The sequence below is a fragment of the Ictidomys tridecemlineatus genome, unplaced genomic scaffold (genome assembly GCF_052094955.1).
Source record: "Ictidomys tridecemlineatus isolate mIctTri1 unplaced genomic scaffold, mIctTri1.hap1 Scaffold_83, whole genome shotgun sequence".
NCBI lineage: Eukaryota > Metazoa > Chordata > Mammalia > Rodentia > Sciuridae > Ictidomys > Ictidomys tridecemlineatus.
Window position 1 is genome coordinate 1,059,036 of NW_027526085.1, and position 24,437 is coordinate 1,083,472.

Consider the following 24,437-nt stretch of genomic DNA (forward strand, 5'->3'; position numbering starts at 1 on the left):
TCGCCTGGCCGGAGCCTCGCCTGGCCGGAGCCTCGCCTGGCCGGAGCCTCGCCTGGCCGGAGCCTCGCCTGGCCGGAGCCTCGCCTCGCCGGAGCCTAGCCGGAGCCTCGCCTGGCCGGAGCCTCGCCTCGCCGGAGCCTCGCCGGAGCCTCGCCGGAGTCCCGAGGAAGTTCCAGCCTGCTTTGTTTCCCGGAGATGGTTCCTCGACTTCGTAGAGACTGCCGAAAGAAGAAGAAATGGTTGAGGATCTGCTGGGGTCTGCTGCAGCCCTGCGTGGAATGGCCCGCCATGAAGAGCTAGGACTCCTCTCTGCTGCCGAGGCCTCCCTGCCCCTCGCGGGCAGCGCCCTACCTGCCAGCAGAAGCCATGGAGCTTCGTCTTCGAACTCCGGTTTCAAAGGTATTGTTATATTTTAGATAATTAGTCTAAATATTGAAATTTGTTAACTTTAATTTCCAATAGTGAAAATTATGAGATTTATAAAGAATAGAAAATTATTTCCCACAGTTCTGGAGGTAAGAAGCCAGAAAAAGTCTGTCCCAATAGTTGAGTCATCATTTGGCAGAAAAGTGGGAGAGAGTGTACCCACTCTTAAAAGCCCTTTTACTTTCCATTCATTTGATGTTGATTTGAGTGTTATTAAATATGATTTTATTAATTTTCACTTATTGGTTGTTTAAATTATAAAATCTGTTTTAAAGATTTTTTTAAGTTGTTAATGGACTGTTTATTTTATTTTGTTTATATGCGGTACTGAGAATTAAACCCGGTTCCTCACACATACTAGGCAAGTGCTCTACCACTGAGCCACAACCCTGGCGTTTTTTTGGTGTTAAGTTTTGTGAGTTCTGCATATATCCTAGGGATTGATGCTCTGAGGTGCATGTGGGGAAGATTTTCTCCCATTCTGTAGGCTCTCTTTTCACATTATTGATTGTGTCCTTTGCTGAGAATATGCTTTTTAGTTTGAATCTATCCTGTTTATTAATTATTGAATTTACTTCTTGGAATGTAGGAGTCTCCTTAAGGAAGTCAGGTCTTAGGCTGTCATAGTCAAGATGTGGGCCTACTTTTTCTTCTATTAGGCACAGGTTCTCTGTTCTAGTGCCTAAATTTTGATTCATTTTCAATTGAGTTTTGTCAAGAGTGAGAGAGAGGGCTTTACTTTCTTTTTTGTTTTATGTGGCTTTACAATTTTCCCTGCACCACTTGTTGAATAGACTTTTTAAATTTAATGTATGTTTTTGGTGCCTTTGTCTAGTATGATATAACGGTATTTTGTGAGTTTGTCTCTGTGTCTTCTGTTCTGTACCGTTCATTGGTCTGTGTTGTTTTGGTGCCAATGCAATGCTGTTTTTTGTTACCGTGGCTCTGTAGTACAGTTTAAGCTATACTATCATGGTGTGTCTTACTTCACTCTTCTTGCTAAGTATTGCTTTGGCTATTCTGAATCTCTTATTTTTCCACATGAATTTCATGGTTGCTTTTTCTAGTTCTGTGAAGAATTGTCTTTGGGATTTTAATATGAATTCCATTAAAATTTATCCCCAAGCACAAATTAGTTAAAACTGAAAGAATCCCAGTTCACTATGGACCTGACAGCTATCTGGTCACTGGTGTCTGTTGAGCCAGCTACTATCTCCTGCACACTGGGTGGTGGCTAAGCTGAGGTTACTTGTTGCATTTCGGTGTTAATGGTGTCTTAGAGTTGAGTCTACTCTGCATGTTGGTGCTGACTTCTAGATTCAGGCACACTTTTGCCACCACACAACCTGGGATACTTTTCTGGTTTTTTTAAACTTAATTGTGTCTGAAAATTTCTTTGGGTCCTTTAACCACTTTGCTTGATCAACGTCTGTGTGCTAGGCACTACACTAGGTGTGGAGTACAGAGTGAATAGGCCAAGTCCTTGCCATGGCACTCAATGAAGTTTGTAGGATAATCATAGCATCTATATCTACCTCAATGTTACTGTGAAACTTAGAAGACGGTATGTCTGTTAATAACTGCAGTGCTGAGGACTGTAATATTGTTGAGGAAATTCACAGACGATTTCATCAGGCACCACCTTGTTTTTGTCTGGGAAGTCAGAGCAATATAAAGTTGTTACTTTTTCTGTAATAAAAACAGACATTGTTTTATTAGTTACACATGACAGTACAATTCTCTTGACAATTCGTACATTTGAATCAAATGGGGTATAATTTCTCATTTTTCTGATTGTACAGGTTGCAGACTCACATTGGTCATACACTCACCTATATATACATACAGCAATAATGTCTATTTGATTCTGCTGCCCTTCCTATCCCCCCTTCCGCCCTCCCCTGAAATCTCTCTACCCCATCTAATGTGATATACTTCCTTTTATTTTCTCCTCGCAACATGTATTCTGTATAATGATGAGGGTCTCCTTCCATCTTCCGTGCAATTCCCCTTCTCCCTCTTTTTCTCTTCCACCTCTCTTTCCTATTTAGTGGTAACCTTCTTCTCAATGCTCTTCCTCCCTATCCCATTTTGAGCAACATCCCTTATATCAGAGAAGACATTCGGCATTTGTTTTTTAGGGATTGGCTAACTTCACTTAGCATAATCTGCTCTAATGCCAACTATTTCCCTGTAAATGCCATGATATTGTTATTTTTAGTGCTGAGTAATATTCCATTGTGTATAAATGCCACATTTTTTTTATCCATTCATCTATTGAAGGGCATCTAGTTTGGTTCCACAGTCTAGCTACTGTGAATTGTGCTGCTATAAACATTGTGGCTGTGTCCCTGTAGTATTCTCTTTTTAGGTCTTTTGGCTATAGTCCGAGAAGGGGAATAGCTTGGTCAAATGGTGTTTCCATTCCCAGCTTTCCAAGGAATCTCCATACTGCTTTCCAAATTGGCTGCACCAATTTGCAGTTCCACCAGCAATGCATGAGTGTACCTTTTTTCCCACATCCTCCCCAGCACTTATTGTTGCTTGACTTCATAATGGCTGTTATTCTTATTGAAATGAGATGGTATCTTAGAGTAGTTTTGATTTGCATTTTTCTATTTGCTAGAGATGGTGAGCATTTTTCATGTATTTGTTGATTGATTGTATATCCTCTTCTCAGAAGTATCTTTTCAGGTCCGTGGCCCATTTGTTGATTGGTTAATTTAATTTTTGTTGTTGTTTTAAATGTTTGAGTTCTTCCTATACTCTAGAGATTAGAGCTCTATCTGATGTGAGGGGTAAAAATTTGTTTCCAGGATGTAGGCTCCCTATTCTCACATTATTTCTCTTGCTGAGAAAAAAACTTTTTAGGTTGAATTCATCCCATTTTTTGATTCTTGTGCTTTAGGTGTCTTATTAAGGAATTTGGGGCCTGCCCCCACATGAGAAAAACAGACATTTAACACTAAATGTTTATATCTGAAACCTGTGAACTTCAGGGATCCCTGTGGGTTGCCTGTCTCCAGGTCAGACACACAGTTCTGTGCTTACTCAGTACAGGTTTGGAGACCCTTGAAGCTTCTCCTATAACCATGAGAGCCAGTGCTTCATAGTCTGGCAAATTCCGAGTCTCCAGCTCACATAGATGACATATCCCTATGGTGCTGACTTCCCCCCAATCAGTTCATCTCCTGCCTTCACATACTCACTGGCTGCCATTTAGCTGGAAGGCCCTGTTCCATGATGGGAATGTTCTAGACTTTGCCTTAATTGTTCAGAGCTCTTGGAGAGGGGCCTGGCCTTTCCTAATCTCCAGAACACTGTGTCCTCTTCATGGTCCTGTTATTACTGGCTGTGAGTGTGCTTTTTGCAGATGGTGGTGTACTGCAAGCTCATACCACATTCATTTTGTGTCCTCTTCCTTATAGCACTTAGCAAGGTGCTGAGAGTTGGTCTGAAAAATGACCCAAAACTTCATGACCATATGGTTAGGAAAACCTAGGGGTTGGAGGCAATGATAGTCTGGAGAGAAACCAATTCCTCCTAGGGAAACACATGCACAATCAAACTTCATTTTAGTAAAACAACATCCTGCACACTAAAACCAAGTAATTCTGGATGGATTTCGGAGAGTTAAAAAAATGAAGGGAAAACAGAAGTAGAACATAAAATTGAATAGTTTTTCAATTTCTGCTTGGGATCCGGTTGTCACTGTCAGATCACACTGTGCTCTAGCTGGGGATCATGAATATATCACATGAAGTGAGAGATGTAGAAACACATATTCAGTTATTTGTCTTGTTGTGACACAGCACATTTCCTTAGTCTTTTATGAGGGAAAAATTACACATTTCCTTTAAATATTGCTCCTAATGAATGCTATGCTAAGGCTGTTCTGCCTCAGCCAATAAAGACCTGGGCTTTGTTCAGAGGGACCCAGATTTTTAGAAAAAGGCTAAGCAGCAGAGAGAGAGACACATATCAAATCAGTTGTCAGAACAGGACTCCACCATGACTGTAAATATTGAGCAATCACTTCTGGTTCTGTGATTTAGTATCTGTGCTGCCTCTGCATCTGGTGGTCTCTAACTGATAAGCTGGCTTTTGACATTGGCCTGCATGAGGACACCACAGGTGAAGACTTGGGGATGGTGGAGAGCCTGGCTGGGGTTGGGTTGGACCATTGTGTGAGATGCCATGGAAGATGCATTAGACCAATACCTGGTGGGTAGAATCAGGAAAAAGTGCTTTCTTCTTGACATTGATAGAGGGAAGGAAGTCTGAATTTTTCCTAATGGCAATCCCCAGGTAATTATTTGGATATTCAAACTAGGTTTCAAACTCTACTCTTTCATGAGTTTGGAGGGGAAAACTAGTACTTACTATTTAGCTTACTGGGTGTTAACTATCATAGTGTGCACTGGTTAGTTTATAAAATATCACTGCATATCTCTCATTTTAATCAGATTTTAAGTATACACATGTAAAGTCCTCAATGTCAACATACAAACAAAAAATAGAGAATGAGAACCTCCTTCATTTCTCTGACCATAGGCCATTGTGCTGAATTTAATATCTGTTAAGGAGATACGCATTTCCATATTTTTGAAACAAATATAGGTATATATTAACATACTTATACTTTTGGAAAGTCAAAATAAGAGAACTCTTCTCAGTTCTCTGAGGATTTAGACTTAATTGATAAACCTCTATGCAGTATGGATCTTATCTCAGAACCACATTTAAATAAATAAATAAAATTAAGGCTCATTGGCAAATAAATAAATGAAAACCAATAGCATACATTTTCTGGAATGCTATTGCACAGTAAAGTGGTGAGTATTGATAACATTTAGATATGGTATATTTCAACAAGGTGGAAGAAAAGATCCCACATGTTTTCACCATATAAAAAGGGGAAATGTTTAAGGAGGTGGGTGTCTTTAACCTGATATAAACATTGTACCTTATTTGGTGTATCAAATCATCACATGGTACTCTCTAAATACATAGAATTTTTACATTTTATATATCAGCGACAAATTTAAAATATTTTCCATATTCTCTGAAGTTTTGTAAACAAAACATGATTAAAAAGTTATTTATTAATAAATAACTTCTGAGAATCCTAGGCACTCTCATTTCATTTTCCATAGGCTCAGTAATACTTCTGTATTTTCTCTAGGCTTTTGGTATTCTCATCTAATATATTTTGGCACACTGTTAAATGAAATTAAAGTCAAGGTTGCTCTTCAGCAGACATATAAGACAGGTTCTGGAGATTGTGTTCCTATGATAAGATGTTAAGATGATACAGTAAGTCCCTTCCCCTGCATCAGATCCCTTGTGATACTCTGCACCCCCATAGATCTACTTTTACTGAATTACTGGGTTATTTATTGTATTTGTTGTCTGCTTCTCTTCATCAGAATGGCACCCACAAGGCAGGTGACTATTTTTCTTGTTTATTGATGTATCATAAGCTACTGTGAAACAGTGGTTGGCAAATAAATAGTGGTTACAGTATAAATGGTTGTGAGTGAATGCAAAACTAACTACAACTCTAAAATGTGGATCTGGTGAATAAAGATAAGGAATTCTGCCAGGTGACCTGCAAGTAAGAGAGATTGTGTAAGGAAAGCGTCATGAAGCACAGGCTACATATTGATGGTAAGGATGCTTCAGAAATATTATTGGATTAGTCTTCATTGACTCATGCAAAATTAACTTTAACAGGAGATTTTCTACCTCACGGGCAAGTCTTTTGGGATAAAGGTCAAGGCAAGGTGTAGATCCCTATCTGAGCTACTCTTTTCTTTGGCTCTGAATGTAGATTTAAATGCAGAAGTACATGGAAAAGTAAATCCCCTTTTCTTAACAAATAATATAACTGGGAATCAGCAGTTTCTTAAGATGATGAATGCAGGGAGAACGGTGGTGTGACTATATAGTTATTTTAAGCCAAGTGGCTGGGTAACAATGGGGTGAGCAGACATGGGAAAATAAATGAACATCCACAGAAAGAATGTTCCAGAAAGAAGGCCTGACAATGCAAACATTCAGCAGCAGGATAGTCTTAGCTGAATTTTGAAGGTCAGGAGAGGTTTGTGAACTTCATTCTTCAGGGGAACATGAGGCTGCAGAGACACCAGAAGGCAGCGAGGACTGGGGTGAAATTTTTGTTACCAGACCTACTGACTATTGTGTGAAGAAGGCCACAGGACAGGAAAAGAGGAAGCCTGGGCACCATGTAAGAGGTTGCTGTGTTTGTTCACATGAGAGATGTAGGTGCTGCTGGAATTGATAAAAGCAGACTGATGTGGGAGGTTTAGGGAGTTTTCTAGCAGGTTCTGTGAGAGTATATATTTTCAACTATAAGAGAAAATTGAAGATTGTTCATTTTCCACTGCTGAAACGAAATACCTGAGATTGGGTAACTTATAATGCACAAAATTTATTTGACTCACAGTTCTGGAGACTGGGAAATCCAAAAGCATGGCACCAGCATCTGGGAAAGGCTCTCATACTGTCTCATCCCATGGGGGAGGGCAGAAGGCCAAGGGGAGAGTAGGGAGAGACTGAAGGAGTGAGGTGAGAGGGGAAAATTCATTTTTATAACAACTCAAGATAATTAACCCCCTCCTATTATAATGACTGTAATCTATTCATGAGGGCTGTGTCCCACAGTCATCTCTTATTAGGCCCCATTATCCAACACTGTTGTTTTGGGAATGTTGTTTCCAACATATGAAATTTGATGAACACATTAAAACCTTAGAAAGATGTTCTTTCTAATGATGTATAGAGGGCTAAAATAACACATTGGACTTCTGTATTTCCTACCCACAAGTTCCTTAAATCCTGTAGGCTGGTTGTATCACAAGTTTAGAGCTGATAAGCTACTCTCTAATTGACTGATATAACAAGCAATGTCATCTTCTTTCCACTTACTTTTATTGGCAGGGGTAGTGCCAAAGCTTAACATCATTGCATTTGACATTTGCAAATTAAGGATAAAGAAGTTCCTATGATCTTCTACTGTGCAAAAAGTCACCTACATGTGGGTTTTGTGGGTCAAGAACTTGGGAGAAGCTTGGATAGGTGGTTCTGGCTTGAAATCTTGCTCATAAAATTGTAGTCAGGTATTCATTTGGGCACTAGCTCATCGAAAGTCTCAGCCAGGGGGCTGGGAATACAGTTCAGTTGGTAGAGTGCCTGCCTTGCATGCACAAGGCCCTTGGTTTAATCTTTAGCACCCCCCCAAAAAAATAGAATCAGCTAGGACTGAGAATTTACATCCATGGTGACCTTCTCACTATTGGATGTGGGTCTCAGCTTCTCTTCCTGTAATCCCTCCACAGAGCTACTTGAGTGATCCCTACACATGGCAGCCAGTCCCATCACAGTAAGTGAACCAAGAGATGAAGGTTAAGGCTGAAATACCTTTTATGACCCAGTCTTGAAAGTTACTCACATCCTACTTCTATCATGTACCATTATCCTCGAGAGACCTGCCTTGGTTCAGAGAGGAAGCGTTGATTACCAGGAGGCAAGGATCTTGGAGAATGGCCATCACATTCTCTAGAAGACAAAGGACATTGTGATCCCTCATTGAAAGAGCACAGGAGTTATTTTTCCATGATGATTTATCCCTACTAAAGACCCTGTGTCCAGTGCTGACTCTTTGGGAGAAGGTTGTATGCCAAGTCTCAGGTTCCTCATCTGTGAAATGGGCTCTGGATCCTGCCTTGGGTGTACTGTGATATTTGAGTCTGATGCTGACAACAACTAGTGTCTCATGAATGTCCTCCTTTTTCTCTCTTCTTAGTGGGGGAAGAACACACTTAAGTACAGATCTAAATTATCTTTATTGCCATACACCTTTTACAACCTTTGCACTTTGTTTTTGTATAGATTGAACCAGTGTTTTTTTCCTAGCTTTCCTTCACACCTTTTGGGCAAAACACATTGGAAATAACTTGCTCTGGGCTACACCATGGCTAGGACAGAGACAGGCACACCATGCTGATCCAACATCTGCCGACTGTTTCCCTGTGGCATCTGTCATTGAAAACTGCCCACTCAGGCATGGCTCCCCTTCAGCTCATTGTGCACCCACTCACGTGATAAAATCATCAAATTTCTATCCATGGAATGAACTGTATTCCTGATGAACCATCTGGACAGGTCCACATAGTGATAGCTCGTAGCTGGGGACCCTCATCTGAGAATGTGCTAACACATGATCCGCACACAGGCATTTACGTGACTGCAAGTTCGATCCTGGTTAGCTCTGATTTTTCCAAAGTTTCAAATATGTTTACAGATTAGATGTCAGTTGGGTAATTTAATGTAAATTATTTTATCCTTCTTAACATCAGTTTTATAAGGGCTTGGAATGTGGCTCAAGTGGTAACGTGCTCACCTGGCATACACAGGAAACTGGGTTCGAGCCTCAGTACCACATAAAATAAAATGAAGATGTGTCTGCCGAAAACTGAAAAATAAATATTAAAATATTCTCTCCCTCCTCCCTCCTCCCTCCTCCCTCCTCCCTCTCCCTCTCCCTCTCCCTCTCCCATCTCTCTCTTAAAAAAAGAAAAGAAAAGGAAAGAAGCTTTATGATTCCAAATCCAGGAGCCTCAGGAGCCTCTGATGTGCTGGTCTGTGTGTTCTAGAAATTCAGAGGTAGTTTAGGGCTAGTAATGAGAATTCATACCACCTCGTATCAGGTAGTCACTGGGTAATTTTCTTTCTAGCAATGTCATTAGCCTTGCTCTCCACAGGGGAATTTGGGAGTTGTGTCACCCCAGGACACAATGCCAGAGAGGGTCAATTTTAGCAAAATGGACCTCTTGCTTGGACAACTGAGCTTAAATGGCTATCAGCTGCATTCTGCTAATCAACCTATGTTTGGGCCCTAGCCTTAGAAAACTGCATCAAGAAACAAGCAAGATCTAATTGGTCCCTTGAGTTCCATTATGAAATGCCTGTGCTAGGTGTGACCTCGGAGAAAAATCAGATTAAGCACTCAGGTATCATCTGTATGAAGCCTAAATATTTATGCCAAATATATTCACAATTTTAAGGGTAAGCTTTCTGATCCAGTGGCCTTGCAATCTTTATTGAGTTATGCAGTTGAATTTGCTGTCAGAAATGATGCAATGATGTGTGATAGTGCCAGAGTGAACCACATGGCCCCTGAGTTGGTACTAAGTGGTTCTATGCCTCTGGCTTGGTTCCTATGAAGGGATTGGTAACATCCAGCTTCTGCTCTTTAAATGACATTTAACTCAGAAGCTTCCTCTTGGTAGATTATTTTGTATATGGGAATTCACTGTAAGGTGACAGGATGTTCATTCTGTGTTATGCTTTGCTTGGGCTTTCATAACAAAGTTCCACAGACTGAGCAGCTTAAACTCTAGAAATTTATTTCTTCTGCCTTGTAGGCTAAAAGCCTGAATCAGGAGTTGCATTCTTCTGAGGTGTCTCTCCTTGAGTTGGAAATGGCATCTTTTCCATCTTTCTTCACATCTTTCTTCTATGGATGTTTGTGTCCTTTACAGACATTTATTTCCTTCTGTGAAGGCATCAGTCATGTTGGCTGGATTAGGGTACCAGCTAATGATCTCATTTTAATTTAATGATCTACTTAAAGACCTATGTCCAAATGCAATCACATTCAGAGGTCCTGGGATATGGGAATTCAGCATATAATATTTTTGGGCCAGGGGTCACAATTCAGCCCATAAGACTCTGCTTAATCTGGTCTAGCACTGTTCCAATGGCCATGGACAATAACTTAGTACCTATTGTTTACACTCATAGTGAGACTATTACCCCTACTGTGGTTTGAATATAGTTTAAGAGTGTTCCTAAAGACTCATGAGCTGGAAGTGTGGTCTTCAGTGTGATGCTATTAAGAGATGATATAATTTTGAAGAGCTGGGGCCTAGTGGGAAGTCATTAGGTCATCGAGGAGTTTGTCTTCAGAAGTGATTGACAGGGTTCTCCTGGGTCTCCGTCTTCCTGTATCACCATTTGAGCTCTCCCTTCTGTGTGTGCTCCTACCCTTGTGATGCCACCTGCCAAGAGATCTTCACCAGAGATAAGCAAGTACCTGTGCCATGCCCTTGAACCTTCAAAGCTGTGAGCCAAATAAGCTTACTTTCTATATAAGCACTTGGCTTTTTGTATTTTATTACAGTAACATAAATTGAATTAATACATCTCTATATAGTTTGGTTTCTGACAGGACTAGTAATTGGTTTACCCTGGCACAAGGACATCAAGGACACATCAGCTTTTAGAAGAGCCTTTCCTTCCTCCACTATCCCCTGAGTCTGGTCATAAAGGCAAGGGCATGACCATGTGACACCAGGTCCAATGTCCCAAGCAGTGGCATGGTGTCCCCTTTTGTGACACTAGCCTCTCCTCTGCATTCTTGTAAGGCTGCAGGGTTCCTGGGTGACTCTCCCCCTCACTACACCTCCAAGGCTCAGAGACCCATGGTGAGATGACTCAGCTCACAGAAGTGCCTCCAATCACTCGTCCAAGATTCTCTCCATCTCCACGATACCCTGACTCAAGGAGAAAGAGCACCCTGAGCCAGACAGTTCCATTGGAACCAGCCCCATTTCCTGCAGTTGTGTATAGAGCCTTGCATGTAGGAGGGGACAATTATTTCCTCAGAGGATGAGTGCTGATGACTCAGCCTCTAGGGCTAAGAGAATACTCAATCAGGTTAAAACAACTCTCTGACATCTTATTCTCTGTTTCCACTCTATCAGGGTTCACAAGATATTGGTGAACTTTGGAATTATTTGGGTGGTGAGATGATAAGCTTTACCTTAGAGTCCATGGGTCAGCAGGTCTGAAAGGAGGCCCAATAGGTGCCCTTCTCATTAACTGCCAGGAGGTGAGGAGCTAGAGTTCTCACACACTGACCACAGAGAGACAGACATTTGATGGCCTCTGCCCTTTCTTTATTCTCCTCGGGGTAGATGTTTTTAAGTCCTTCCCAACCATATCACAGGAGGGTGTGGGCACCAATCAGGAAGAGAAGGACCTGGTTTTTAGGGTTTTTATAAAGGGCTCCAGGGATCCTTTAGTTCCTCCCACTCTTGAGCACAGACCTTTTCATAGGCCCTGCTGGAGACTGGTAACTGTCCTAGGCATGACATCACCCTCCTGCCCTGAGTTCTGGGAGCTGCCACCCAGCTTCAAAATAACCCCAGACTAGTATCTCTGGACCTTAGTTTCCTCACTATGAACCCTGGTATTTCTTACAGCTCCTGAGTTATAGTCCATGTCTAGAAATCTATTACTAAAAGGTTCCTCAAAACTAGTGTTATTATTATGGCTTTTGAATCCATGGGGCAGAAATTTAAACAGGCACATCTGGAATGCCTCATCTTGGCTCCATGTCTGAGGTCTTCACAAGAATAATGCAAATTAGATCTCTCTTTTTCTTTATCTCTTCACCCAGTCCTTCCATGAGGTTGCTTGGGCTTCCTCACAGCATGGAGTATCAAGATCATCAAACCTATCTGTAGCTGCTTGGGGATGGGAGCATGTATTCCAAGAGGTCTGGGTAGAAGCTGTAAGTATTCTTAAAATTTGGGATCAGAAGTCCCAGAACATTACCATCCATCACATTTTACAGGCCAAGGAATTCAGGAAGTAGGTAACTGCATTCCACCTTTCAATGGAGAAGTAGCAGAGAACATAGGGTCATACTGAATGTATCAAAACCCACCTCTGAGCCAATTTTCAGCCTGAGCCCATGGCTTCATGTATCCTATGGCACCTGCAGTTATCTCTGCTTTATTTCTCAAGTGCTTTCTCTGGTACCTCAGGGCTTCCTCAGTGTATCTACAGGGCAACCTGGACGTGCTAGATATTTGTAACCTCGACTCATCAGTAATGGGAATGAGTAAATACACCAGAATGGTATCCTATGGAAAGATGGTTGGGAGGAAAATTCTGATTCCTCACTCAAAGACCCCAAGCACTGAGCCTGATTTCCCAGCAGTGACTGTTCCTCATTTCATGGTCTATGAATTATTTTCCTTCTCTTGCTCACCTTTTCTCTCACCCTTGGGCTTCTCTGACATTGTCCAGGTAGACTGTCTGTCCTTGAGCCTTTGTAGTACCTGATGTAAGAGGTGTCTAAGCTGAGATACTGGCTTGCCCTTGGGCTCTGGAGAAGACATCAAGTTAAGTGTTAATTAAGAGGGCCCAATCATTCATTGCTTTCTAGAAATGCCTATGTTGTCATAAGTTTAGTTTCACAATCCAGATGTAGAAAACTCCATAGAAATGTAATGGCCTGATTCCCTGAATGGATTTTATGATTAAGGTGCACTGGTACCTGTATAATTCTTAGCCTTCCAAGACCTGAGAGATCTCACTTTCCTTACCCCTGTTGTCTTGAGTCACCTCCCCAGGGCTCCTGTGGCCATGGATGATGTGGAGGCATATCTTGGGCATGCTCAGCAGAAAAACCTTTGAGATGAAATCATGCAGGTCTCAGGATCATAATAAAGCCTTCCCAGTCTGGCCTCATTGTCTTTCCATGTTTTATTCCTTGGAAAGGTACACAGTGGTGCTTTTCATCATATTTCAAACTTAGCTTTCTTTGAGTGCTTACCAGACAGCTAAATTTCTAAAGGCCTTCATAAATACAAACACTTTAATTTCTTTCAACCACCATCTTGGTGTTCAGTAGGAGAGCAAGACATGGAAAAGCCAAATAAATTGTTTACTTCTTTTCTCATAACCTTTGTTCTCTGATGGCACAACCCATCTGCAAGCACATACTGAAATATACAAGCACGTACAAAACTCTGTGGTCTTTGTCTCAACATGTAATGCTCTCCCTTGTGCATGTACTATACCTCTTCTCCATGGAGAGACCAGCCAGTCCTCTGTGGGGAGTAAATGAGGTGGAGAAGTTGATCTCTGAGGTTTTGACTGTGGGTTACAGCAGTGTGACCTTGAACAGCTGAATGATTCAGCCCCTTTGGGTTAGAACTTCCTTCCCTGCAGTCTCCAGCCATTTCTACCTCCTGTGTTCTGGATGAAATGCATTCACCTCAATTGCATCTTCTCTGAATTCAACAGGAATTCATTGCTTATCTTTGATGTTTTGAAGTCTGTTGTCTCACTGGACTGACATTGTCTCTGCGTAGGAAGCATGTCTAGTTGTCCTCCACCCCTCGAGGGGCATCAGTCTTTCTAAAGGCAATGCTTTCTGAAAGGGCATGAAATTAGAGAACTAAATGGGGAATAGAAATAGGAATAGATCTGCTCACTGTCAGAGATGCCAATAAGTGGGGCATTCCTAACAGTGAATTTACTAGGTGGCACATGTACTAAATGTCATATATCACATTCCTTTCATTAGCCACAGAGCAAAATCTCCAGATCAAAATTATCTACTAACTGAACAGTGACAATCTCGGCTGATAGAAACACACCACTGAAATGCAGCTGCTGTTCTCTGGGACACAGTTTTCTCAGTATCATAAGCTTGATTTGGTATCAAATGTTCCTTCACAGTCTCCTCTGAAGTCTTGTGAGCTGAGCAAATGTAAATATCCTGGGGTCCCAAATCCTAATGATTGCAACTAAAGATATGGTACAAGGACCATTAATATCTGCCCTAATGAGCTTCACTAATGAAAACACTAGTAAATGTACTGTTATTTCAGCAGCTCTGTACATGCTGAAGGGTGGCTTACCACTCCCTGATCTCTGCAGAGATTGGAGCTTGGGGAGATTGACTCCTGCAGGGGTCTCACTAGGTACTTCCCACTAAGCAGAAGCATCCAGCTGCCCCTTTCTACAGCCCAAGGGCTTTCGATTATATACTTATCCTGAATTATTTCTCCCAAAATATTTCAGATCATTTATTTACTTGAAAATTGCTTGTTTATTAATCACCTGTCCTAAACTGTCTGTTATTTGGACTCATTTTAGCCTTGGTATCAACAAAGCCACTTCTTCCTCAGATCTCAGATCTATGGCAGGTTAAATGAGATGAAGGATGTCCATTGGCATAGGTCTACAATGAATTAGCAGGGCTGCTTTCTCACTGCCTTGTGATGGGGGCAACATTTTGTTCTAGCCCTTAATGTTCACTGGCAGATTCTGTTCTTATCCATTATCAAAGATGTTTCTGAGAGTAATGATTCTTCCGTGACCTCATTGTTTTCCTTCATAAAACCCATGGCATAAGCTACTACTGCTGCTGGGTATCAGAGAGGGATCCTCTTGCAAAAGGGAGAGACCTGTGTGGTCCCATGAGGCTCAGAATGTGTACAGACTACTGCACATTCGGTCAACAATAATTTTGATCCTTTTTTGGAACTAAATGTGTCTGTACCCTGAGTTGTTAGGTTCTGGCAGATGATAACTATATATGCTTTTAGTTCTTGCAGTGTGCAGAAGCTGGAAAGCTAAGAATGACATTTCCCAAATTTCCTTGCAATTAGATTCTGCTCATCATTTTATTTAAGTTCTGTAAGATGCATGTACTTATGGTTTTCAGGGCAGAGGGTAGTAGGACCTTGTTTTGCTGTGCTTACTCTTTCTACTAGGAAGCCTGGAGGAGGCCCTGGTGTTCTGCAGCAGCATTAGCTAGAGTCCCAATTTCCTGGTAGTGGCTGCATGGGGCCAAGAACTGCACTTGGAGTAGCTATTTTTCAGTTCAGTAAGTAGCAGGTGGGCACTCACAGTGATGGGAACTCTGCAATCCCTAGCTCTCAGTTGAGGTGAGATATTCCTGAAGAGCCCTATGCACATGGGGCAAAATCTTCTGAGCATGAAAAATGCATCCTGTGGAAAACTGTTTTCAAGAGGTGCATATCGCATGAGTTGCAAAGTCTTTATGTACAATAGAACTCAATAAATAGGATGTTCTAGAGCTAAATGTTAAGAACATTCTTAGTTATGGGGAGTTTCTTCATTGGTTTAAAAGAAAAAAAAACCTTGAGGAAAGTGAACATTGGGCAAAATCAGATTTGTTCTGCTCCTGAAATGCAGTTTTTCTGTTATGCTTTGCATCTAAAATGTCCTTAAAAGCTCATGTTTTGAAAGCATGAACTCCAATATAGCAATATTTAGAGGTGAGAGTTTTAGGCAAAGATCAGGGCTCTGAACTCTTTAGTGGATTTATCCATTGCTTAATTAATATATTGATAAGTGAATGAAGTTCTGTGTGGTAACTGTATGTAAATAGGGTATGTCTAGAGGAAGTAGGGTATTACTAGAGGTAGTAGAGAAAGAAGATATGCCCTTGGGAGTATATTCTGTCCCTGTTTTTTCTCTCTTTCTCTCTTTTTCTCTCCCCCCCTCCTTCCCAGCAGCCATGAGATGAGCAGCTTTGTTCCGCCATGCGCTTCTCCCATAATGGTTTTGCATTGGAGTAAGCCAACCTTGGACTAAACTTCTGAAACCATGAGCCAAAATAACACTTTCCTTTTCTTAGTTGTTCCCATCAGGTATTTTGGTCTCAGTGCTGCAAAGTTGACTGGCACATTCCTTTCTCCTCTCCCCCATTTTAGATTATTTCTTTGCCAGCAACCAAAGACAGCCCATAGATTTCTTTACTTTATAGCTTTCTTTCCTTTTGTATAAAGGACTTACTTTGAGTACTAAATGAGTTTCTCATTCAGCCACAACAGTTGTCTGTTCCTCAAATTTATTGCAATAAATGCTATCATTTTTATGTTTAAATGTAAAAAGTAAACATAAACTCTACTTTGCCCCAGACCACCACTTCTCCTATTGACCAAGGCGTATCCATCCAGGATACATGTTTATACATTTAAAAATTATGTTTAATTGAGACATAATATATATATATATATATATGAAAAACATTGTGATTATTCCTATACATGTGTACAATGTGCAGTCATTAATTAAGGTAATTAGAAATTTTGTCATCTCAAACATTTATCATTTTTGTTGTTGTTCTGGGAACATTCAAAATACCCTCTTCAAGCCATTTTGAAATATCTAATACAATTATTATTAACTGAAGTTTCTCTATTGTGCTATAGACCACTATAATGTATTCCTTTTATCTAACTGCATTTTGCCTCTGTTTAAACCTTCTTCTACCTACTCTTCCTAAGCTTCCTATCTACTATTCTACACTATACAATTATAAACATGGTTTTGTTTTATTTTATTTTGCACAAATGAGATTTTAGAGAGCATACTACTCTGTAGCTTACCCTTAGCATTTTATGTATTTTGGACAGCCCTGCTTAGTAGGACATACATGAAAAGGCCTGCCAATAGCAAGCATTTATTGAGCATTTCCTGTGAACTGTGCATTGAATTACATCTTTCAAGTAGATTAATATATTTAATCTTCACAATGGAAGAAGAAATCGATGCTTGTAGAATTTGGAGAAGGGGGATCACATGAGCCTGTGTTATACTTCCCTTCACCTACCCAGTCCTTGACTGGCTTTCCTGCCAGCAGTCAGACAGACTGGTTCAAGAACACTTCTGGTCATGTTGCTGGCCCCCTTTAAGTACTTTGCAAGATTTGGGGGACAAAGACAAATTTCCTTCCTCTGTGCCTAGGATCTGCATTGTGTCTAGCTTGTGTCATCAAATATAGACCCAAAGCCCTTCAGTTTCTCAAACAGGGAGGCCCTATACCACCCTCAGACCAGGAATTAAGGCAAAATGTTCTCTCTGGGATGTTTCCACCCTCTGCCAAGTAACTTCTTCAGATGTCCTTCCAAATATCCCTCTGATTTCAGGGATACCACCAATTCATCAGAAAGCCTTCACTGGCATATGCCAGGTATCACTACTTTTTTGTCATTTTGATAAAGGGAAAAAACATATTCAGCAATTTGATCTTTCTTTCTTTAATTGTGTCCAAGATCAAGCACATTCCTTGGTGATTTTCCGCTTCATCACTGTTTGTTTATACATTTAGATCATTTTCTGTTGAGAGACTTTGGTTATTTTTGAAGCTCATTGTATATTAAAGAAATTATTATCTTAAATATTCTAAATATCTTTACTCTTTGGACAATAGATGGCTATCTATGTAGTTAAGAAGAGACTTTTGCCCCTTCAAAGTTGAGAGTGGAGCAGGAATCCAGTTTTTTTCTTCTCCTCCCCAGGGATTTCTAGGTGAGTCCAAAGCAGACATGGCTACTTCATGCTTCCCTAGGGATTTGGAATGGCAATTAACCAAGGCTCCTGCCTGCCTTTTCCTGCTTATTTCTGTACTACCTATCATTCCTTTAGTTATCTCTTACTCTCTTCTTTCATCAGATGCCTATAAAGGATGATGCTCTAGAACAGACCCTTTCCAGAAAGGAGCAGAGAGTAAGTATTTTAGGCTTTATGTGCCACATTGGACAATATAAGTTTTTAAAAAAAAATGTTTCACAATTTTAGAATCCATACTTAGTCTGTGGGACATATTATAGGCAACCTACCACATTGCTTACTCTGTAATAAATTTGGTGACTATTTTATAAGTACTTTCCCATTTTTTTCTTGTTCATACTTTCCTTAATTCCATTTACAAGCACATATTTCTAGATTTTATTAGTGCTTTGTCTAAGATTTAGAGTATATAAGAATTGCCAATTTTGCAATACTATGCCTTTTGTTGGACAAAAATAACTTATATTGTCAAATCTTCTTTTCTGCTACACTGAGGATTTAATTTTTTTTCTTACCACATATTCATATTTCTTGTTAAATTTATTCCTAGGACTTTGCCTTTTTAGTGTTATTATGATATTTTTTTCTTTCATTTTATTTTAATTTAATTCATATTTGATGCTGGTTAATTCTTGATTGTGGGTTGTTATAAAAGAACAAGACCAACCCTTCCTTTTCTCTGGCTTCCCATCTCATCATATAACCTCTTCTCCTTATATACTTTTCCACCATCATGCTCTAGCAATGCTGTTTGAAGTTTCAGTTTTCAAAACTATGAGCTAAATAGATCTTTTTACTTTATAACAGTCTCAGTCTGAGATATTTTGTTATAGCAACAGAAAATGGAATAATACTTTTGGTTTGGAAGTAAAGAGAGTTCTCTGCATTCTTTCTTCAATATTGCCACCTTTCCTTAGATATCTGTATTGGTGTGGGAATCAGAAAAAAATCAAATTTTATTTATTTTTTCTTCCTTCCTTCAGCATGCTAAGCATACATTCTTCAACTGAGCTATGTCCCTAAGATTTTTTTGTCTGCATGTTTTTGTAACTGAAAACACTGTATTTTCTGTTGACAATTTGAGATTTTATCTTGGAGTCAATGGGAAGGAATAGGCAAAGTTATATGGTTGTAGTAAGACATGGCAGCAAGAATGCTGAAGGTGAGAGTGACAGGACAAGGCTTGGACTGCACTGGCAGAAGTGACTCCAGCAAAGGGCTTGGACCACTGCCCCTGGAGAAGGCCCAGCTTCAGGGACGAAGCTACTTACCAAGGTGTGGAATCAGAGAGAGTTATACCTCAACCTGTCATTGATACTGCTCTTGGTCAGGAGTGAGTTGATGTCATCCAATGACCCCCAGGTGGAGGGAGCCTGTCTCCAATAGAACAATGGAAGAAAAGTCCTTGGACATGATATCTCCAGGATCCCAGACAGAACCTGGCAGTGGGGACCAAGTGCCTCATCCTCATGAAGTCAGTGATTTTGGGACTGCAAGGCAGTTGCCCTTCAGAAGTGGAAATGGCTTGTGTCTTGAAAATCAATCAAATTTCCTCCTGGAGTCCAGGTGAATCTGGAAACATAACCCACCTCCCTCATTCAATGAATATATTTACTATTATACTTACTTAATTCATTAACCAAATCATGCTCCTTTTGGAAAGGTTTGCCCTGGAGCTTGCAAATACTAGATAATACCATGGAGTTAATACACGTTCAGGGGCTGGGGCTGGGGCTCAATGGAAGCACACTTGCCGGCAGGTGTGAAACACTGGGTTTGATTCTCATCACTGCATAAAAATAAAGAAAATAAAGTTCTGTCAACAACTAAAAAAATACGCGTTCAATAGAAACAGTAATACTGTGGTTATATCAAGCCCAAGCAAAGAATGCAAACCTCAAGACCTTTGAATTGCCCAGTCCCAAAGGTCTCTATGGTTTACGGTCATTCAGGTTTGATCTAGATAGGGAAATTTGGTTTCTGGTCAGAGGCTTTGGGCAGCATGTTTCTGTTTTCCCTCCAATGGTTTGAAGTCTCTCTGAGGTTCCTGGCATTACTTTGTTCCTAGTGCCGACTCCCAGTTTCCTCAATCCAAGGGAAGTTTTTTGAAGCAGATGAAACCAACTCCCATTTTCTTGTACAAGGACAAGTTAGAGTGGTCTGGTGTGCCTTCCAGAATCTTCTAGATGAGAGAATACCTGTGGAAACCACATCCCAGTGTTCCAGAAAATTGCTCTGTGTGACTGGGTTCACCTGCTCCTCCTCTCTCCTTTTGCTCAATACTCACTTAAGATCTTCCCACAAATCCAGGGTGGGGATGAACAAGCAGGTTCCCATGTACAGCCAGCTGTCTGTATTAACGTCTTTGAGAACACTGTCCACACTGCCCACCCTCAGAGAAAGGAAAAAAGGCCATTACCCTGGGTTCAAAAAATGGCTCTCACTCTTCTTTTTTGCTGAAGGGTGAACCCAGTCAAGCTGTATATGTGGAATGGCTGGGGTTTCTTTGTTCCTTTTATTTCATATTTTTTTCTAGTGTAAAAATCTGGTTTTACTGTGTAATTTTAAAATTTCATTAATTGACTAATAACAATTGTGTAGATTTGTGGGATACAGTGTGCTGTTTTAATGTATGTACACATTATGGTATGATTAAATCAAATTAATGATCATTTCCATCATATGCTTACTATTTGTTTGTGGAGAATATTTAGTCAACTTTTTAAAAAATAACAGTTTTGAAATATCTCCATGCTGTGTAGTAGTTCACTGAAGCTACTCTTGTCTGACTGAAACTGTGTATTCTTTGAACAACATTTCACCTTCCTAATCCTCCTTCTTGTTTATTTCTTAAATTATTCAGACCATAGAATCTGTTTTAACCAAGCATCAACCTTTAAAGTATTGAAGCCTCTGACAAGCTTGTGGGAATGAGCACAGAGAACAAGAGGTTGGCCATCAGCAGTGGAACACAAAACAAAATTGGTATCCATTCCCATCAGGATGAATTTAATGAGTGGACATGAGAGGACATGACCCACTACTTCCTAACAAAACATGTGAGTCTCTTGCATACATTCTTTGAATGAAAGTTGCTAAATAGAAAAGTACAAACTGTAATTCCATTTACACAAAATAGAAAATGTAGCAGAATATGTCGTATGCATTAGAAGTCAGGATAATGGTAGATCAGGGATCATGAATGGGCATGAGGCCAGCATGGATGTGCTCAGTTTGTAAAGATTCAACAACCCACACACTTAGGAGATGTGCTAATTTTATGTGCATTTGCGTGGATGTGTGTGTGCATGTGTGTATGTTTGTGTGTGTGTGCATATGTGTCTACTTGCATGTATGTTTATGCATGTGCATATATATTAATATTGTGTAAATTGTGTATATGATGTGTATGTATGCATATGTATATATGTGTGCATGCATATGTGTGTATATATACATATAGTGTGTGTGTGTGAGTCAGCTTTTCATTACTGTAACAAATATCTGAAATATAAAGAGAAAAAGTGTGTTTTGGTTCACAGTTTTTGAGGTTTTTGTCCATAATTGGCTGGCTTCATTGATTTTTGGGTCTAGCATGATTCATGGAAGGAGAGCATGGTAGACCAAAGCTGTTCACCTCCTAACAGGGATGTGAAAGGGAAAGAGGAAGAGAGAAGGGATGGCCTCCCACTATATCCTTCAAGGGCTCCTGCACAGTTTCCTAAAACCTTCTGCTGGGTCCCCTCTCTTGACATTTTCACCACCTCCTAATAGTGCCCTTCTGGGGCACAAGTCTTTGATACATGAGTCTTTAAGGGACGCTTTAGATCCAAACTATAGTATATGTGTTCATGTTTATGTTTATATGCGTGTGTTGTGCACTCTGTGTGTGTGTTTGTGTATGTGTGTGTCTATCTTATATTTAAAAATAATAGCACAAAAGCAACTGTGTTGTGGGGTGGGCCTCACAAAGGCAAAGTCCATCTGCAGACACTCTATCTTCCATCCTTGACCTTCGTCTTTCTGCTCTATGATCTGGTCCATGCTGCCTTCCCTGGACCTGTAAGGACTGTGCAGTGATTGAAGGCAGGAGACTTTGATGGAAACCACCAGCACAGCATGTTCCATCTATAAGGGACCACCAAGCAAATTGCCACCATGGGTTATGGCCATCAGTATGTGGCAAGAGGGAAAACAAGAAACATCTTGGTGGTGGTGTCTGTAAAGAAAAGGTGTCCAGATTATCCCCCAAAATGAAGCATGTTTGCACTTGAAACCAGGGACCCAGGGATTCTTCCAGAGTGCACTCTAAAGGACAGAGTATGGTGGTGGACATAGATAGTGCAGTTCTTCTTCCCAAGGATAAAGGAGGAGAGTGGAGCCTCACAGAGCCAGGCAGCAGCAGGTTACCATTTGCTAAACGTTGTGAGTGCAGCATTTAAAAATCATTTGTATAAATTATACATTAATTAATAACCTATCTTTGTGTGCAAAAAAGGAAAAAAAATCTTTAGATGGTCTTCTAAATAAATTGGAAAAAAGAGGATTGTATGCTTTTCCAATTGGAAAAAGAGAGGATTGTATGCTTTCCAACAATGTTTTGATTTCTAGTGTTTGCTAATATAATAGGTAAAATGGTATTTTTGGTTTAATTTGCATTCTTTGAATACTGTTGAACCTGACCTTCTCTTTATTTACTTGTCAGCTGTGTGGATTTCACCTATAGTTGCAAAATTTATAAAATAAAAATTGAGGATTTGTTGATAAATTTGAACTTTATGTAAACCATAACTAATATTTTTGTTTGTATTGTGCAATAATTGGGATATATTTATTTATGAACAACAGTAATTGTCTATTTGAAATTCAAATTTAATGCAGCATCCTGAATTTCTCATAACACTCATTTTTTAACATATATTTTTTAGTTTTCCTTGGACTTTTATTTTGTTTATTTATATGTGTGGCTGAAAATCAAACCAAGTGCTTCATACGTGCTAGGAAAGTCTTCATCACTGAGCTACAAGCCCAGCCCATGGTAATGCACATTTTATTTTATGTTTTTTATCAAATTTTCAGTTGTATTTTCTGTCTTTTATTGTGTTTGTAGGAGTAGTTAGCATGTATTGAATATTAGTCCCTTGTCTTTTTTAAATGTTGGAAACATGTTCTACTGGTGTTTTGACTATTTTTTAAGTTCATAATGTTATTTGTTGAAAAATAAGTCTATAATTTCAGCAGAGGTAATTTTTTCAAAATTTCACTGTGTTGCTTATGCTTTTATTTTTTTTAAGAAATCGTCATCATCTAGAGTTGCAAATATATTATTCTACAGCACTGGTGGTTCCAGACTTAACACAGACGTATGATGGTGTGATCAAGGATTTTTCATCTTGAAATCAATAAACATTCAGTAGAATATAATTTCAGATTCTGAATTTAATCTTTTTATACCACTCATATTTGTTTTTGGGATAGAATGTATTAGACCCAATGGTTATCTACCACTGAGCTACATTTCCAGCTTTTTTTAATTTTGAGACAGGCTCTTGCTAAATTACCCAGACTGGTCTGGAACTTCCATTTATCCTGTCTCAGCTTCCTGGGGACCTGGGATTACAGGTATATGCCATCATCCTGTGAGATATTCTTTTTTGATGCTGAGAAACAGCAGGGAGCTGAAGATCCCAGTAAGACACTAGATCATGAAGATAAATGACTGATATTCTACAGTGTGCTTTGCTGCTAAGCTGTGATGTTTGGTAGGCCAGGTGTGTTAAACACATTCTTATTATATTTTAGATTTATGATAGTTTTGAGATGTAACCATTGTAATTTGTGTGGCTTGGTGTTTAGATTTCGGCCAGTTATATGTGAACAGAAATGAAATGTGCAGCTTCTGAATTGTCTTTTTAAAGGTGCTTGTCCTGTATTTGGTGTGCCCATCTTCTTTTCCCTGCCACTGACTGGAATGGCAAATACTGCCTAGAACTCATATAGAAGCTCTGTCCTGAAGATATCAGCCCTGAATGACCTTGTGAAGGAAACTAATACTGCTTTCTCTCCCCTCAGTCACATGTGTAGCTTCATGTTGTTTCATGAAAAATAATACATATTTTTTCTTGTTTGAGCCATTGTATTTTGGAATTGCTTCATTACAACTATTCAACCCATACCCTGTAAAATGCCAAAATTTAGTACCTAAATTGGGGTATTCTATAATAATAAATGCATGACATTAGGTACATCATTGGCTGACATAATTAAAAAACATTATGGGGCTTGGTAGAGTGATTGCTTAGCATGCATGAGGAACTGGGTTTTATCCTCAACATCATGTAAAAATAAAATAAAGATATTTTGTCCACCTATGGCAAAAAATAAATATTAAAAAATGTAAGTTAAAGAACCATTGACTCTGAATTATATAGTTGTACAATACTTGGTGACTGTCACCTGATACTTTTTATATGGCATCAATTTCTCTATCCATACTATACTTCCAGGGAAGTAGTTAGAAAGAATAAGATTGGTAACATGACTTTAATATTGCTTGCTTCTTTAGCAGGAACTAGAAGGGGGCATCAAGGAAGGGGAAAGTTAGTTTTATTTAGAGTTCAAAGGGGGTCAATAATTTATAGCAATTGAAGATACTTTTTTTCCCATGGTCTGTGGTCTGAACTGATTATAAGGTGGGGCATTGTAGTGTTGGAAAATAATTTCTCCTGTGGCCAAATAGTAAATGTAAGCTTGTCATTTGTCATTCTCAAGAACCTCCTCTTAATTTTCTTGGTTTAACT

At 39.7% G+C, this 24,437-nt stretch overlaps 1 long non-coding RNA gene across 2 annotated transcripts; it reads left to right on the top strand.

The window, feature by feature from the left end:
• Window positions 1-76: 76 nt before the first annotated feature.
• Window positions 77-23,767, top strand: LOC144374702 (uncharacterized). 2 transcript variants are annotated; one of them, XR_013434041.1, is made up of 6 exons: window positions 77-399; window positions 17,498-17,595; window positions 17,740-17,793; window positions 20,501-20,696; window positions 22,566-22,675; window positions 23,556-23,767. It is a non-coding gene; the product is annotated as an uncharacterized LOC144374702 (long non-coding RNA). The 2 variants fall into 2 exon arrangements; XR_013434040.1 differs by having other exon boundaries at window positions 80-399; window positions 22,566-23,767.
• Window positions 23,768-24,437: the final 670 nt, after the last annotated feature.